At 36.2% G+C, this 18,669-nt stretch overlaps 1 long non-coding RNA gene across 1 annotated transcript in view; it reads left to right on the top strand.

Moving 5' to 3' along the window:
- The first annotated feature begins 5,967 nt into the window (after nucleotides 1–5,967).
- Nucleotides 5,968–18,669, top strand: part of LOC140166258 (uncharacterized) — a 29,193-nt gene continuing 16,491 nt past the window's right edge. Inside the window, exon 1 of the long non-coding RNA XR_011860840.1 lies at nucleotides 5,968–6,496. This is a non-coding gene — a long non-coding RNA (uncharacterized lncRNA). The remainder of the gene's footprint in view (nucleotides 6,497–18,669) is intronic.

Below are 18,669 nucleotides of genomic sequence, written 5' to 3'. Positions count from 1 at the left end.
GTTATTGCAATCCACGGATTTTGCTATTTAGTTCCCATAACCCGGTTCACCAAACCTGGTTACGCCACTGCAATCCACGCGTTTTGCTATTTAGTTGCTTTCTTGATATGCAATAACTTACAATACACTGTGTACTCTCATACGCAGTGTGGTGCCAAAATGTATGGTCACCGCACCTCGATATTTATTGTGAGTGATGTTACTATAGGAAAAAGTATGTGAGGGGTTTGTTGCAAATTGGGTGCTTGATGATATTTCTAATGCAATTGACCGCAACCAATATGGTAGTATCAAAGGGTCGTCTACTTCTCATTGTCTAATTGAAATTCTTGATGTTTTCTTCAAAGGTACAGACAAAGGAGGAACTGTAGGAACCCTAGTTGTGACGGACTTCTCCAAGGCATTTGATTGCATCGACCATACTTTAGCTATCCAGAGACTCTACGAGCTTGGTGTCAGAAGCGAGTTACTGCCGTGGATTATAAACTTCCTCACAGCTCGTCGTCAACGGGTGCAGTACCACTCTGCCCTGTCAGAATGGGAAACTCTCTCATGTGGTGTCCCACAGGGCACTAAGCTGGGCCCCATCACATTTCTTGGTGTGATCAACAATGCTTCTGAGGAGTCTCTGACTAAAAGCTTTAAGTATGTCGATGATCTCACCCTTGGAGAGGTTCGTCCTGCTAAACAAGTCAGCCAGATTGGACCCGATGTTCAGGACTTGGATGCTTGGGCAAAGACCATCATCTCAAGCTCAATCCGAGTAAGTGCAAGGTGATGCAGGTTTGTTTCATGAGGGAACCACCTGTCCCTCCTAGTCTTCACATTGCTGGGATTGAGCTTGAGGTGGTGTCTGAGACTAAGCTCCTGGGACTGACTGTCCAGTCCAATCTTGGCTGGCAGTCTCAGGTTAACAATATGGTATCAAAAAGCAGTCGAAGGTTGTACATGCTCTCACGTCTCAAACGCTTTGGTGTTCCAACTGGTGACCTAGTCTCTGTTTATATTGGTTATGTTCGCCCAACATGTGAATATGCAGCCCCTGTCTGGCATGGTAGTATTACCAACGACCAGGCACATCAATTAGAGCGCATCCAAAAGAGGGCTTGCCGCATTATCCTTGGTGCTAATTACTCATCCTACACAGATTCCCTTGACCAGTTGGAACTCCAAACCTTGAATGATAGAAGACTACATCTCTGTACACAGTTTGCTCAAAAATGTGTCGAATCTGATAGGTACTCAGAATGGTTTCCACACATAATGAGGACCCACAATATGACCCTTAGACAGTGCAATAAGTATCAGGTCCCCAGAACCAAAACAAAAAGATATGGGAACAGCTCAATACCCTATCTCACTCATCTACTTAATTAGTGCATCTCATTATGTTCATATTCAGCTGGTGTGTTTTAATGATTTTATGACAGCATTTTTATCTTGATGTATTCAATTGTTCCTTATAATTTGGCTGGTCCAGTTTAAATATGTGCAATATTTTGTTATGTTATTTATTAAATACTGCTTTATAAAATTAAATTCTTTAGAGCATCTGTGGTGTGTGTGGGTGTGTGTATATGGAGGGCTGATAGTTTGGGTGTGGGTGTATGTAAAGTGTGTGTGGAGATATAGGGGTGTGTGAGCTGTATGGGGGTGAGTGTGAGATTTTGCCTCAACAAGTGCAATTAATTTCTTTGAGTAATTTTTGGTGTTTTTATGTATATTTTATATGTGTTTTTTATGTCTTTTAATGTAAACAATGCAAATGTAATATTTCATGTAATTTGGCCTACGGGCCACGAATTTGAAATAAATTTAATCTGAATCTGAATCTGAATCTGAATCTGAAACCATTGTCTATCAAATTCAACTAGCCAATCACTATCAACTAGATCCTTCAAGCCCTAAGATTGCATTTTCGCAATTGAGCCACATCAGGGGGATGCGACTGCATAGGGTTAAATGTCGGGACCTAGGTCACAATTTGAGAAGAGATGAGGTCCGACAAACGGCCATTTGCGGAATTAAAAAGTCACTTCTATGACACGTATCATAGTCTGCCTATTAGGAAGATGATAAATATCTTGCATATGTAATGCCTCATCAGTTACTTGGTATAACTGATTTACTATAGAATAGTTCTTATACGATGTTTTAATATTTTATCATTGATAAATTTATTATTGATAAATTGTGGAGAAAATATTTATTAAATATCTTCCAGGGCCTATGGTAAGACAGATGTGCCTGCTAAGCATGCCGGGAAATAAATTGACCTATGTCAATTCAGATCGTAGAGATGAGGTCCGACTTGTGTGAATTGTGACCTTTATCAGTCGCAATTCCCGGAGATTTAAGTTCCCTGGCCACATGCAGTCTGGGCCCGAGTCACTTTACGTTTTGCGCATGCTTCATCTGGCTAGATAGGCGACGTTATTGTGTCTAGCAAGAACGATTTTTATTACGCCATACCTAAGCAGCATCACTGTGCCTTGATAACACGGCGGATCTGCGGATGTTTTGGTGATTCAAAAATGACATCGATTTCACGATCTAAACTAAAGGAAACAAAGGTATGTAGCTTTTTGTTTTGCCATCTTAAATTTAATAATAAAACATCAACCTTAAGGTTAGCAACTATTTAAACTGTTGCGATTTGGTAGTTCACAGCACCTTGTGAATAGTAGTGAGCTTTGGCAAAAATTGCATTGATCAATTCATAGCGAGTGTGCAGAAGAATTCAAATATCACAGATATACTTTGTAGGTCCTGTGGTTCTTGAATCATGTAGTAAGGAGGGCTGAAACAACAACACTTTTGTAAAACGTACATATCTCATTAACAACAATAAATGAAGCAAGTCTTCAAAGTATATGATTTGTACAATGATCTTTTGCAAAACGTCAAAGTGGTTTTTTTTTATAATATACGGTATTGATTTAAACAATTAAAAACGATATTTTGGCTGCTTCGACCAACAATACCGCGTCTACCTTTAACATAACACTTCTTTCTAATATGATGTTCAGATGTTTATAGTCTCGCTGGAGCTGTTTATTTAGATTATATACCAACACTAGGAACAAGTCGCATTTTTGACATTTCCAAAATGTAAGCACCAGACAATTCGCCTTAAAATGATACCAAAACTATATAAATATCATCAATACTTTTCAAGATATGGATAATTTTGTAAATGATATCCTGATATTTGCTATTCTGAGTAATGGGCCATTTAGTTTCCTGCCTTACACAGGAATGAATAGGGATTATCATAGTTCAACTGTTATTTATTAATTAAATAAAGCTCTTTCGTATAAGTACTTTCAATGATTTGAAAGTCCACTTAGTCTACAGTCAAATATGGGAATATTATCTGTAAAGGCAAGTAACACAAAAACATGTCTGGCCACTTGTTCCGGGTTTTTTAGGCTGGTCATATTTTTCTGCCACCATGCATATAAATTATTTCGACATCCGTCGCAAATTCGCATTTTCTGATATTCACGAATTAATATTATCAGCATATCATATTTTAGTAAAGTCAATCTTTGGAACTAATTGTAACATCATGGATTGCATTTCTAGGATGTTTATAAGCATATTATGAAGAGCTTAGTTGCAAACGCCCTTACTTCCACCTCTGGGTGAAATTTAGTTATTGGCATGACATTATATAGGTAAAATACACATTTTGGTGGTTGTTTGACCTTCATATCAACTTCCCTTCCGGAGATATCGTATATTTCCCGTTTGGGAAGTCTTAGGGAATTTCCGGAAATGTGAACTTAAAATAAATAGTTTTGTTTTAATTTTTGATGTATAATAGTAGTCTTGAATGTTCTTTAAAATCAAAAGGAACTGTTTTTGGTGCACTAAATCATTTTAATTAACAAAAAAGTCATAATTAAGAAAGTAAATAAGATATTTCAATTTTTCTTTTTTATATTTGAAAGCATTAGTCAAGTTACATAAAGTAGTCCAAAAATATGGGCTCGAACTTGATTGCAAAAATGGTTTCTAGAAAATGGGTAAATGTACTCAGTTGCAAAAGCCTTACATCCACAAACGGCGCGGTATAAAAGATTTAATAAAATGAATAGGAAGACTTGAAAATTGTGCCAAAGCTATTCTTTTAGTTTCTATTCATCAATATTTTATTCAAAACCAAAATGAAACAAATCGAACAAGTAATAATTTCAATTAAAAAAAGCTGTTTTTCTCAAAAAGTCAAAAGGTGTATGTTAGGGCTTTTGCAACTAAACTTTTCATATGAAGCAGTCAAATTCCATTCAGAAAAAGTATAGTTTGCCTGTATTGACCTTGTATTGATGAAACTAGTAAGGCACCTTTAATCAAGTTTTGATGAAATTGTGCAAGGACAATCTGCATTGCTCGGAAATGAAATTGATTGCGTATAAAGGACATACCTATCGAACATCTTTTAAACATGAATAAACTTTTGTAATAAGAAAGGAAGAAAAACAAAGCGTATTCTTGTACACTCCTTTATTTGGACATGATTGCAACCACATATTTTACCAATGTGTAAACTTCTTTATTGCAATCAATTATTATTGCAACATCCTGGATTGCAATGCTTGTAACTTTAAACCTCCGTCAATGCTGCTGTTGCCGCTCGAAGTCGCATCACTCATGGACTTAAGGGGGTACTACACCCCTGGGCAATTTTTTTGCTTATTTTTGCGTTTTTCTCAAAAATTATATCGCATTGGTGACAAGTAAGATATGTATATTATAGGGACAAAGACTACAACTACTGAACTGAGAATTCAGCAACTCAAGGCAAGTAGTTATTGATTTATTGACCAAATATTGGTTTTCCCTCATTTTTGACTGTAACTCCACAACTGTTGTATGTGCTGAAATAAAATTTCCAGTGTAGCAGTTGTAGTCCTTGCCCCTATAATATACATATCTTACTTGTCACCAATGCTTTATAATGTTTGAGAAAAATGCAAAAATAGGCACAAAATTGGGCAGGGGTGTAAGAAACAAAGAGTAGCATTATTATCCTTTACACCCAAATAATGTGTCCGAGGCAGGAAAAACGTTTTACTCCCAACATGATATACCATTGCCTAACAATTAATATTAACCAAACTGACAACCTAAGCTTTATTCCTTTTTTTAAAAACCAATCCTCTTGGTTTAAAGAAGACACCTTTATCCAAATGGTTACATTTCAGCAAATGACATCAAAGTTCCCATTGGGCGCCCCATTCCCTTTTAAAGGATTTGTTTAATTAACTATACTCCTAAGTAAATTATTAATCTTTTAAAATGCACTCTTATTTGTATTTCTCAATATTTTCCTGGTCCCTGTACTTTCCTGGTCAATGAGGACAGACACCGCCACCACTTACCAGCCGTCTAGCAACCTGTGATGACGTTTTATCTAAGTCACATGACTAAAATCCCGCTCCAGTTCAACCACTCGTAAAACGTCTCGTTGGATGACTGGCGAAAATATGAGTAAGTCATTTTATTTTCCTGTTGTGTGATCCGTTTAAATTTACCTAAACATTTCTTGGTCTTTCTCTCTTGAATTTTCCAATTGTGATGTGATCAATGAAAATCAGTCGGAACTCAGAAAAATTGATTTTGAGATATAGCCAAACAAAGGAATTTCCTTTTGTTTTTTCCTGTTTTGGAAACTCTTTAATTGCTCATATCTTTGGAACTAGTTGATCAATTTCAATGGGATTTTCTGCACAAATGTTTTTTTTACTATCCCATAAGTAGGTATATCACCTCAAAATTAAGCGCAGCAGAAAAACGTTATTTAATTTTTCTACATGAATGAGCTTTATTAAAGCATCAAAAATCAAAAAACGGAATTGAAATCGGCCAATGCATGTGATGTAGTGTCAATTTTAAGATGCTCGTAAATGGAATTATAACCTGCCACCCGTGTAAGATACAGTCGACACTACCTACTGTGCACTTTCGATGCGCAAGTACGCGGTAGTACCGATGCAAAGCTAAATAGTTTATAGCTTGGTATACAGAATCATACGGTTTGTAGCGTATACTTTTCTGGCCGGTACCGTGTTGCCGGTGATGACGAATAAAATTACAAAAACGACTGCACATGAAGTCTGAGTGACCGATGGGAAACCGCGATTCCGCGAATCATGAACAGAGTTTTCGATACGAACATTGTTTTGTTTCATTTGGAACTGTCTTTGGCCTAAATAGAGAAAGCCTATTTTCATGATTTATTCACTACTTTACTGCCGTATAATGCATAATTTGTTGAATGTGTGGTGGTGTGATTTTCGGTGTCACAACTGACTGAACTGTCATGTCCATGTGTAAAATGTTTTAAGCTTACCCGGTCAACTCAATGCCGGTATCCGCGGTACCATGTATGTTGTCTAGTCTACACTGAGTGATGACCAGCTGACACTCATGCACTAGCTGCACTGCCGATGGCGATGCGATGATATGGCGCGGCACCTTCCATTCCAGGGTAAGTTCTACTTAGTAAAAAAGTATCAATCATTCTCATTGCTCCACATTTGTTGGTCATAATTAATATATGCCGTGCATGTGAGTGGCAGTGCCAGCGATGGTCGACGTCATTGCATTGTGTTGCTCGAGAAGTCTAGCCAAGAATTTGCTCACCGATAGCTTCACATTCTATAGGTATCCCAGGCAAACCTTAGGTAACACATTTGCTAGTCAGCGAAATTCGCTGAGACCGGGGCCCAAACACAATGCATATTTACATAGTCATAGAAATTTGAATTTTTTTCGAGAATAGGTCGGTGAACATGGTGAAGGAAACCTACATAAATATGTTTTCTATACTTCACTTGACCCAAATATACGATTTTTATGGTGATAATCAAGTCGCACATGGAATTTTAGAGGATTTTGATAGCAGTTCCATTAAAAAAGCTGCTATCGCCATGAGACTAAGATCTAGAAACACCCCTAAATGCCGTTTTGGGGAATTTTGCTAGCAGAATCTTTTTGATGAAAGTCAATCTTTGACAAGATGTAACGTTGTTACGGAAAGTGCTATGACAAAAATGTTTTCAGTTTTGGCTTTCTTTACTCAAGGGCTTTAAGTTTAATTTGATATGTAAAATGATGCAGTTTGATGGCAAATTTGAATTCACCTAGCATACCTACATGTACATTCTAGGCTAGAGACCATTGCATTCAAAATCTAGACTTGGTTTGCTGAAGCATGACACCGTGTACTAAGCAATGGAAGTTACTTTCTAAGTTTACACTGTCACAGCCGATCACGACAGATGATCGCATCAAAACAAAAATGTTGTGAAAATTACACTTCAGCACAATTTTAAACTGTCCATAATAGGCAAATCTTACTCAAAAGATACAGTTGACTCATCGAAATAACTTTCATCCAAATTTCAACATTAACAGAATAAATAACCTCCGGTGCAAAAAAGTGCACCGCTGTCTGACCGAAAAACGATAGCAACATATACAACTCTAGCATCGAATGCGTAACTATCGTGTGCAAATTCGAGCTGGTCATGTGTCTTATGGTGGGACCCCAAAATACCTGGTGATGTTACATTTTTCTCGCCTCTTTCTAATTTAACTTGTTCTCACAGGGCTATTCTTGGTCCAGTTGCATCAAGTTTGGGCTCATTATACAGCCTGATTATTCTAATTTTCAAATGTATAAATGGGCAATTCCAAGCAAAAGTGGACATGACTCAAAAAACTAAAATTGCCTTTTTGTATTTCTTTTAACTTTCATAATATTCCAAGCAGATGTAATGTTCAAGTTCTAAACTTTTTCTGCATTTTTCTAACATTTTGTTTTAAAAAAACTTTCTTCGGAGAGAGTATTTTTAGTTGAAAAATCCTGTTCAACTTAGATATTTTCTAAGTGGGTCTATTTTATTAAACAGGGGCACTTTTCTTTTTAATTTGATACATTTTATATCTATGAAATATGGTCTTCAAGAAATATCCATCACATTTTAAATAACCCCCCGCTAGTTTTTTCCTTTCATTGTGTTTTCATAACACTAAATATGGTGTAGCACAAGTTACCGAGAGATGCATTTTTTAATATATTTGGTCCTGTGTCACAACCTGGGGTACGGTACCTTTGTGTTACATAGTAAAAAAATTAAATGGTTCAAACATTTTATCTACACATCTCATTTGAAGTGGTTCATCCTCCTGAGCATTTTGACACCTCTTTTATGGAAATCGGTTAAAAATTGAGAGAGTGAGGGCAAAAACAATCACAAAGTAGGGAGGATGTAACCCCACCTCTTTTTTCCACATTTACAATCATATTGAGCAAAGTATTGGTCTTTTAAATGAACTTCTGTATTTATTTACTTGGTTTAGATGTCTGGGAGTCCATTTACACATTTTTTTACTAGATTCAAATTTTTAATAGGGGTTTAAATCAAATTTACGATATGAATCCCTCCCCTAATCCTCCTCCCCTAATCCTCAGCCACCCTTGGCACATTTCATGGCAAACGTCATAAGAAAATAATTTAAAAATATTTTAAAACAGGATAAAAACATGAGTAATCTAGAATAAATTAGCCTCAATTTAAGACCTAATTGAATCTTCTAAGTGAAGGAATACTCAAGAGACAGTGTTTTGAAATCCAAGCTGCACATCAAAATGTAACAAAGCCACCTTTTGTGTACCCCAGTATATGACACAGGATCATTTACAAAATGTTGACAATTTAATTGATGCCACTTATTATTTTCCTTCTACCTTGAATAAAAATAAGAAATTGAATTTATACAAAACACTATCCACCACATAATAATGACCCTTAAAAACTGTAGCACGAGTTACCAGTAGCACGAGTTACCGATGTAGCACGAGTTAGTGGGTTACCATAGCCCACTTCCCCTGTACCAGCAAAGGTAATGCAAAATACCACTTGGCAGTAATAGAGGTATCTCCCAACTGCATGAATATGCATAAATGTAACCATAGTAACAACTTTCTAGCAGTAGTGTAGCCAGTTGGGGGGAGCAGGTGGGGCAGACTTCCCCCCGGCAAACTAGAATTACGGGGTTCGTAATTAAGGTGGCACTCACTCAAAAGTGTGTAAATAACAATGTTTTGTAAATACAAATGATATGCAAGTAGGCTCATTAATATGCATAAATATGCAAATAACATTCATGACAAACATCAGGTCACAATATACAATCACCAAACCAAGTTTAAAGTTGATTGGTTATTTTATGCACTTAATTGTAAGTTCAGGTAATTTTTCAGCATGGTTGGCAAAGGTCAAAAAATAGATTTTGCTTATACCTTTGGAGGTTGAAGTACTTTGGTAGTGTGTTACAGTGACGGGCATTGTTCGTCCATTTTTTGCTTGTTGCCATGGTAACAGCCAATTCTTAGTTTTATGCAGTTTTAGTCAATTTCAGGGTAAAAAAGTGAAATTTAACCTATTTTGGCTGGCTAATTGCAGCAATACATGACACATTTTTACAAAACCAAATATTACATGATAAAGACCTACCTCCATACTTTACCGAAAGTTTGAAATCTTTTGAAAATATCATCTTTATGTGTTTTTGGGAACTGGCAACACTGCAAGTTTTCACATAGTGAAAAATGTGATATTTTACCCCATCTTTGCATCGAAAAAAATCTATATGCCGGAGCACTCTGGATATTAATATTATAGCAGGTGGTGAAGGTGACCTGGCCCCACTCATATCTGATGAAAACAGCTTGGGCACTTGTATACATTGTAAGCAGTGTTGCCATAAAATGATGCATTTTGGCAAATTTAACAAAATGAGATTTTCACAAAATATGATATGAATTGTTACACAAAAGCAGGTTTCTTAAGATTGATTATATCTTTCCATATCCTTATGATGAAGGTGTCTTAGTTAGACTCATTTCTAAAGAGAAAAGCTTGTTATATTGTATATCAAAAATCAGTGTTGCCAGAAAATGATGCATTTTGGTAAATTAAAAATGAGATTGTTTTTACAAACTATGGTATAAATTGTTACACTGGTGCAGGTTTCACATATCTCTCCTTACATATGATAAAGGGGTCTTAGGTTCACTCATTTGTAATAAAAAAAAAAAAAGCTTATTATATTGCAAATCAAAAAGCAGTGTTGCCAGAAAATGCTGCATTTTAGTTTAAAAAATGGGGTGTTTTTACAAACTATGCTATAAATTGTTACATTGGTGCAGGTTTCACATATCTCTCCTTAGTCATAATGATTAAGGTGTCTTAGGTTCACTCATTTCTAATGAGAAAAGCTTGTTATATTGCAAATCAAAAAGCAGTGTTGCCAGAAAATGCCGCATTTTGGTAAAAAATTGTTTTTTTGACAAACTATGCTATAAATTGTTAAATTGGTGCAGGTTTCACATATCTTTCCTAGTCAGAATGATAAAGGGTCTTAGCTTCACTCATTTGTAATGAGAAAAACTGTTATATTGAAAATCAAAAAGCAGTTTTGCCAGAAAATGGTGCATTTTGGCAAATTCAACAAAATGAGATTTTCACAAAATACATGTATGATAAGAATTGTTTCACAAAACCAAGTTTCTTAAGATTTATTATCTCTCTATATCCTTATGATAAAGGGGTCTTTGGTTGACTCATTTCTAATAAGAAAAGGTTGTTATGTTGTCAATCAAAAAAGCAGTGTTGCCAGAAAATGGTGCAGTTTGGTCAATTAAAAAAATAGATTTTTACAAACTATGATATAAATTGCTACACTGATGCAGGTTTTGTGTGTCTCCATATCCTTAATGATAAAGGGGTCTTAGGTTCACTCATTTCCGAATAGAGAATTTGTTATATTTTATATAAAAAATAGTATTGCCAGAATGATGCATTTTGGTAAAATTTGTTTTTTCTAATGACAAAAGCTTATTATATTGTATTTATATCAAAAGCAGTGTTGCCAGAAAATGATACATTTTGGTAATTTAAAAAAATGAGATTTGTTTTTTCAAACTTTTTTCTTGTGTCTCTCCATATCCAGATGATAAAGGGTTCTTAGGCGCACACATTTTCGATGAGAAAAGTTTATTATATTGTATATCAAAAGCAGTGTTGCCAGAAAATGCATTTTGGCAAAATCAACTACTGAGTTTTTACTATGTGATTATTAAGGTTTGTACTATGACATTTGATTATTGCATTATCTAATCTTGTTTGGTTCATGAATTTAAAAAATTAATAAAAAACAATTCTGACTTTACAGGCCTTTCAGAGACACCCTGTATTGGAAGGTATTGTGCTTTGAATAATTTTATGACTGGAATTTATCCTGCAGCGTGTGCATGAACTTTTCATATTGTCATTTCATATTGTCAGAAGATGGGGCACTGAGTTTAGCCATAGCAGATCTATGTGTTTCCACCACACAGTAGGCCTAGGCCTATAATAAGGAATTTATTAATTTAGGTGTATTTTATCTTGGATCAAGTGTCTTCCATAGTAAACTTGCCCATATTGGTATAGCTTTCTACCTGTAAAGATTGTTTCTGCTAGAATTAGGTTTTTATGTCGCATATTTAAAAGGAACAATTTTTAACTACAATATTTCAAGACCAAGAACCAAATTGGGTGCTACTCTGTGACACAATTGGGCGAGTATGGCATGATTCCAAGTTGGTAATAGGAATTTGCTTCGTTTGCATATTTATTATTTTCTTCTGATGGCCTTCCAGATGTGGATATTTTCAGAAAAGAGATGAAGTTGTTTATTCTACTTGAATAATTTAAATTTAGGCAGATATGAAATGTGCTGGATATGTTTCTGCTGAGCCATGAAATGATAGTGAATGTTACTTGCTTACTTACTAACTTACCGGGCTAACTTACCGACTAAACTTTTTGTGTGAAATGGACATATCTTGAAATTTCACAAAGGTATGACATCCAAGTGGTGTCAAAGGAAAGAGAAAAAACTAAAGTATATGATAAAATATTTCCCCACCCGGGGGTGACACTCATAAAAAGACCTGGGTCAATAATCATATGGGTCCTTTTCATGTCTCAAAGTGCCTAGAAGGTATGACCCCAGTGGTGTCAAATGAAAGAGGTATAAGTACAGAATATAATAAAAATAATTTCCCCACCAGGGGTTGCACTCCTCATAAGACCTGGGTCAATATTCATATTTTGGGTCATGTTCATATCTCAAAATGCCCAAAAGGTATGACCCCTGAGTGATGACACCACTTAGAGGGGGGGTCATACCTTCTTGGCATGACACCACTCAGGGGTTATACCTTTTGGCATTTTAAGATAAAGATTTCAGGTAAACTGAGTATGAATTTTTGGATTGTTATAAACTTTTTTTAATTACACTCAATTTTAAAAGTAGGCCTACATACAGCTTCGGTATGAACATTTTCAGCATTTCACGTTATCTCCCAGTAATACCTTGGTGGTATTTACCAAGAAATACCAGTATTTTACACCCTATTAGTATTAATTATTCCACATAAAAAGTTAATTATCAACATTTCAGACACTTTGTATCAAAGCAAAATAATTTTATGAAACATAACCTTCATCCGTGGCGTTGACCTTTTTAAAGACAGTTCTTGTTTGTGATTGCCACGGTCAAAAGGCCCTTATGGTAGGGATATCATGTGCATCCCTGGTAAGACCAATCACAAATTGATTAGGTGTGACCGTTGTGTATAGGGCTTTAATATACATTTGTGTTTCAAAATCATTTAACTGTACCAATTTTCCAAAAAGTTAGAACATAGGTTATACACACAAAATGAAGTGTTTTCCGGATTGTTTTCTGTCAAAACTGTCTTCTATAACCCAACTCTCCATGTAGTCACCATGTGAAATAGATAGGCTAGGTATATTCAAAAATACAATTAAATGCACCATTTTCTGGCAACAATGCTCTTTGATTTACAATGTAACAAGTTTTTTTCATGAGTGAACCCTTTATCATATGACTAAGGAGAGATATGTGAAACCTGCACCAGTGCTGTAACCATTTATATCATAGTTTGTAAAAATATCATTTTTAATTTACCAAAATGCATCATTTTCTAGCAACACTGCTTTTTGATATACAATATAACAAGCTTTTCTCATTAGAAATGAGTCAACCGAAGACCCCTTTATCATAAGGATATAGAGAGATAATGAATCTTAAGAAACTTGGTTTTGTGTAATTACAATTCATATCATATTTTCTGAAAATCTCAATTTTGCCAAAATGAACCATTTTCTGGCAACACTGCTTTTGATTTTCAATATAACAAGCTTTTCTCATTACAAATGAGTGAACATAAGACCCCTTTATCATATGACTAAGGAGAGATATGTGAAACCTGCACCAGTGTAACAATTTATAGAATAGTTTGTAATAAAAACCCATTTTTTACCAAAATGCACCATTTTCTTGCAACACTGCTTTTTGATTTTCAATACAATAAGCTTTTTTTTTTTTTGAATGAGTGAACCTAAGACCCCTTTATCATATGACTAAGGAGAAATATGTGAAACCTGTACCAGTGTAACAATTTATAGCATAGTTTGTGAAAAATCTCATTTTAAGTTCCAAAGGCTTATTCATTTTCTGGCAACACTGATTTTTGATATACAATATAACAAGCTTTTCTCTTTAGAAATGAGGCTAACTAAGACACCTTCATCATAAGGATATGGAAAGATATAAACAATCTTAAGAAACCTGCTTTTGTGTAACAATTCATATCATATTTTGTGAAAATCTCATTTTGTTAAATTTGCCAAAATGCATCATTTTATGGCAACACTGCTTCCAATGTATACAAGTGCCCAAGCTGTTTTCATCAGATATGAGTGGGGCCAGGTCACCTTCACCACCTGCTATAATATCAATATCCAGCAGTGTTGGAGGACTCGGGACTCGGACTCGGACTCGAACTTGGACTCGGACTTGGACTCGGAAGCTAAGGACTTGGACTCGGACTCGGACTCGGACCCCAAGGACTCGGGGACTCGGCTTCGAGTCCTCCTCGAGTCCGGCAAAATAGGGTCTTTTTAGGTCATTGTTAACTTCTTATGCTTGATCAGTGATCACATCACATGATTAATTTAAGTAATTTTGATTGCAAATAAATTCAGTTTGTAAATAAAAGTACAACCAAAAAGCAAGATTACTTTCAGTTATATATTTACTTGGTTAAATCGATTTTAATCATTGACATGACTGCTTTGCTTTGTTAGACATAAGTGTAAAATGTACATGAATAATTATAATACTCTGGGCACTCAAGTTAAATTTTGGTAAGGGTGTGTGGCGCCGAACTTTGGGAAATATAAGAACTGATTTGGTGGCAAAATAGGGGCTTGATGAACTGAAATTTTAACATTTTTGTGGAGGTCTGTGAACTAAAATTGGGCCAAATTATAGGCTTTGGAGCTAACAACTTAGGCCTATTCAAAATGTTTCCAAATTTGAGCTAAAGAGTGTTAGGCTCAATGAACTGGAGCATGATGCAAATGTGTTAAGGAACTGCCGGATGGCCGGAGAGCCTGAAAAGGGGACCCTTGACCGCCGCACATACCTGTACCACCTTTACATGTGAGTGACCCCCAGCTACCCCCACCTCCGGAATAATACTGCATAGGCCTACAGCCAGATCCAACACCTCTTCGTTTGTCACCTGGGGTTTGGTAGTGACGTCATATTTTGATTGTAATATTGCATCTTTTGCCTCTCTAAAACACAAGCCTAATAAGTTACTGTGAGTCTGTGCTTATACTCTGTTTCCAAGGTCTGCTACCTAAGGGGCTGAGCACAAATTATGAGCATTGGGGGGAAGGTAAAATTGGGGTAACAATTTTTTTTTACGGATTAAAAGGGAGGGTGGAAGCAATTTTTGGCAAGCCGAGAGGGGGGAACAAGCAATTTTTGGCACATATGGGGCAGTTTTCAAATAAAATGCTCTAAAAAGGCTTAGAAAACAGTACGGAAACGCTTACATAATGCAAATTTCCCTGCTCGCTGCGCTCGCAACATATATCTAAACCATTTAAAGTTTGTCAATTGGGATCCCCCAAAAATGGCATGTGCAAAGGGGGTGCAAAGATTTTTGGCAGGCCGGGAGGGGGGCGATTTTTGGCAGGCCGAGAGGGGATAAGCATTTTTTGCAATTTCACCCCTCCCCGGGCTCCGCATAATTATTGCACAGCCCCAAAACCATACTAGGCATGCTCAGTGGGACTAGCAAATTATGTACTAAAATTCTGGTTAAGTATAGGCCTACGTTGATAAGGTATTGGTGAAAACCCCGGGGCTGGAATCCGGGGGGGGGGGGGCACTTCAATTTGAAATGGATATAGGTGTAGGGCTGGCGCTTTCGCACTAAGGGGCATTCGGTGAGAGCAACATGTAAAAAATATGGGGTCATTGGGTGAGAGCATGATTTTTGGCATTCAGTGAGAGCAAAATGTAAAAAATATGGGGTCATTGGGTGAGAACATGACCTTTTTTTTAAATGGAATCTTTGGGTGAGAACCAAAACAGCGCCACAAAAACCTCAAAAATCGAATTTCTAGTTCTAAATGGCTTCAAATTTCTTTATTTTCTCAAAATAAGAAACAAAATCAGTGATAAATGAAAGTTGCTGTTCGAATTGAACTTATAAGGGTCTTTGGGTGACAGATCAAATGGAAAAATAGGGGGTCTTCGGGTGACAGAGCGCGGAGCGAGCATGTGTTCGTAAAAAAATATGGGGTCTTTGGGTGACAGCGATGCTGAAAAAGGGGGTCTTAACAGCCCTACATACGCGTCACCTCCAAAGTTGGAGTGCCCCCCCGGGCTTGAATTTGATACATAAGGACTCGGACTCGGACTCGAACATTGAGGACTCGGACTCGGACTCGGACATCAGAAATTGGCAGGGACTCGGACTCGGACTTGGACTCGGACACCAAGGACTCGGACTCGGACTCGGACTCGGATGACGAGGACTCGACTACAACACTGATTATCCAGAGTGCTCCGGCATATAGATTTTTTTCGATGCAAAGATGGGGTAAAATATCACATTTTTCACTATGTGAAAACTTGCAGTGTTGCCAGTTCCCAAAAACACATAAAGATGATATTTTCAAAAGATTTCAAACTTGCTTCGTAACGTATGGAGGTAGGTCTTTATCATGTAATATTTGGTTTTGTAAAATTGTGTCATGTATTGTTGCAATTAGCCAGCCAAAATAGGTTAAATTTCACTTTTTTAACCCTGAAATTGACTAAAAACTGCATAAAACAAAGAATTGGCTGTTACCATGGCAACAAGCAAAATATGGACGAACAATGCTCGTCACTGTAACAGGCTACCAAAGTACTTCAACCCCCCAAGGTATAAGCAAAATCTATTTTGTGACCTTTGCCAACCATGCTGAAAAATTACCTGAACTTACAATTAAGCTGCAGAGTGGATCAATGAAAATGTAGGCAAAATATGCAAATAAGCTCATTAATATTCATAAATATGCAAATAACACAAAACTATACAGCACATCAAGCCACCATATCCTATCACCATACCTAACTATCTATCTGGCATAGTATACCAAGTATGTAGTTGATCGATTATTGTGTTGAAGCTGCACAGTGGATTAATCAATTCGCTTCCTCCCGAGCAGCCGAACAAAGAAGCAAACAAAGAAACAACCAGGCAAACACACATGTGTGGGGGCCCAAAATTAAAGATAAAAGTGCCCTTCTTACAGAAAAATGAAAGTAAAAATATGGAAGGCAAAGATAGAGAACAGGTTCAAGGAGCCAGTTCCACCTTGATCATGCGCCAAAATAGTGTAAATACATGTATACCAAATTTTTACCAAAATAAAGTCCCTTTTTTGAAGCTCGAAGACTTAAACTTGTACAGTCTCTCTAAAAGAAATGCTCTATATGATTATACCCCATTACTAATACCTGGTCAAAATGATGCAACCAAAATTTTTAGTTCCCCCCCAAATCCAGCCCAAGAATATAGATACTGGAAATCCTGAGACTAGCTAACAGCCACAGTGACATTTCAAGTTGATACTGAGATTTGTTCATTCATTCATATTTTCATTCATATTTTATTTTCATCAATCATCAACATCAATATACAAGTGATACTAATAGCTCAACAAAGTAATAAAATTAAATGTAAACAAGAGTCATTGGTATAAATAAATATCAATACATTTAGGCAGTAACAATTAAATCAATATAATTAGGTTAGAATAGCATTACTATGTATGATTGACCAAAATACACTTTAAATGCATAGTGATATTACGAGCGTGCTTATAGTAGTTTATCACAGAAATACCACACTGCAATGGCAATTGATTTTGAAGTACTTCTACGATGATAAGCGCCTTACAACGGATAAGCTGGCTCTCTACAAACATGCTCAGTGAATAATACAATACATACTATCAACTATAACATAGTAATACATGATAATAAATATAAAAATTTTAATGTTTTTAATAATATAACATAATAGAACATAATAATGTAATGATAATATAGTAATATTATAATATAATAATGTAATAACATAATGATAAAATAGTATAATAATAATATTTCTAATTCTCTTAGTTATAGTGATGGCAGAGTACATTTTAAATGTTTGTTGATCATGTTGATACAATGGATGCATAATATAATGCATAGTAATGCATGATAAGAATCATAAGTATGATACATTAGATTTTACAAAATACATAAATGACCATTGATACAATGGATAATAATGTTAATGAGTCAATCTCAGCATACTTTACAGTGAGAGGGGCTATACATGATGACAGAGATTTTATTTTAGAATTAGGTTGTTGAGCAAAATGAAAATGGGAGGGGAAAAAGATGATTGACGAGGACTCTGCTAAACGCGGGGCGTGGGGTGCAGAGACCTCGTTGACAGACAAACACACACATTATCCGATAAGAAGAAGAAGAAGAAGAAGAAGAAGAAGAAGAGAGCGAGAGAGAAGAGAAGAAAATAGGAAAGAGGGAGAGGAATGAAAGAGATAGAGGAGAATAGTGAGGGTCATAGCTACTACTTAAATCAAGAGCAAGATGGAACAATTGTCGAAGGCTTCTGGTGATTCCGACGAAACAGTAATAGGGCCTAATGTGAAGAAGCTCGGTGAGTACTATTGTAAGAGGGCAGACAATGGATGACAATTAAAGCACACAAAGGAACCAGAATAAGGCAAAATTAGCAATCCATACAAGTACCGTAAGGCTTCGAGTATAGGCAGCAGCTACGCCGATTCATACTCAAGGACCATAGATTTTTTCAACCTGCTTTTGAAAGCAACATGGGACACAGAGTGTCTGATGTTGAGTGGAATAGTGTTCCAGAGAAGGGGTCCTTTGGTTTTAGAAGTATTGCCAGCTAAAATAGTGTTAGTATGGATGATGAATGACTCATTGGCATGTCTCGTGTTATAAGAATGAGCAGATACATCTACGTTAAAGAAATTGTCATGTAGAAGATCTGGAGGGAGAAGACCATTATGAAATTGATACATAAAAGAGCCAAGTTGAAGTTTGTATATATCATAGAGTTTTAGAGTGCGAAGGGAGGAAAATAGAGGGTCAGTATGAGCAAGCCATAGGGAGTAGGTGCAAGTTCTAATA

This window comes from Amphiura filiformis, chromosome 12 (genome assembly GCF_039555335.1).
Source record: "Amphiura filiformis chromosome 12, Afil_fr2py, whole genome shotgun sequence".
In the NCBI taxonomy this organism is placed as follows: Eukaryota; Metazoa; Echinodermata; class Ophiuroidea; order Amphilepidida; family Amphiuridae; genus Amphiura; species Amphiura filiformis.
Note: the sequence above shows the minus strand (reverse complement) of the source record. Positions and strands in the feature narration are given on the sequence as shown.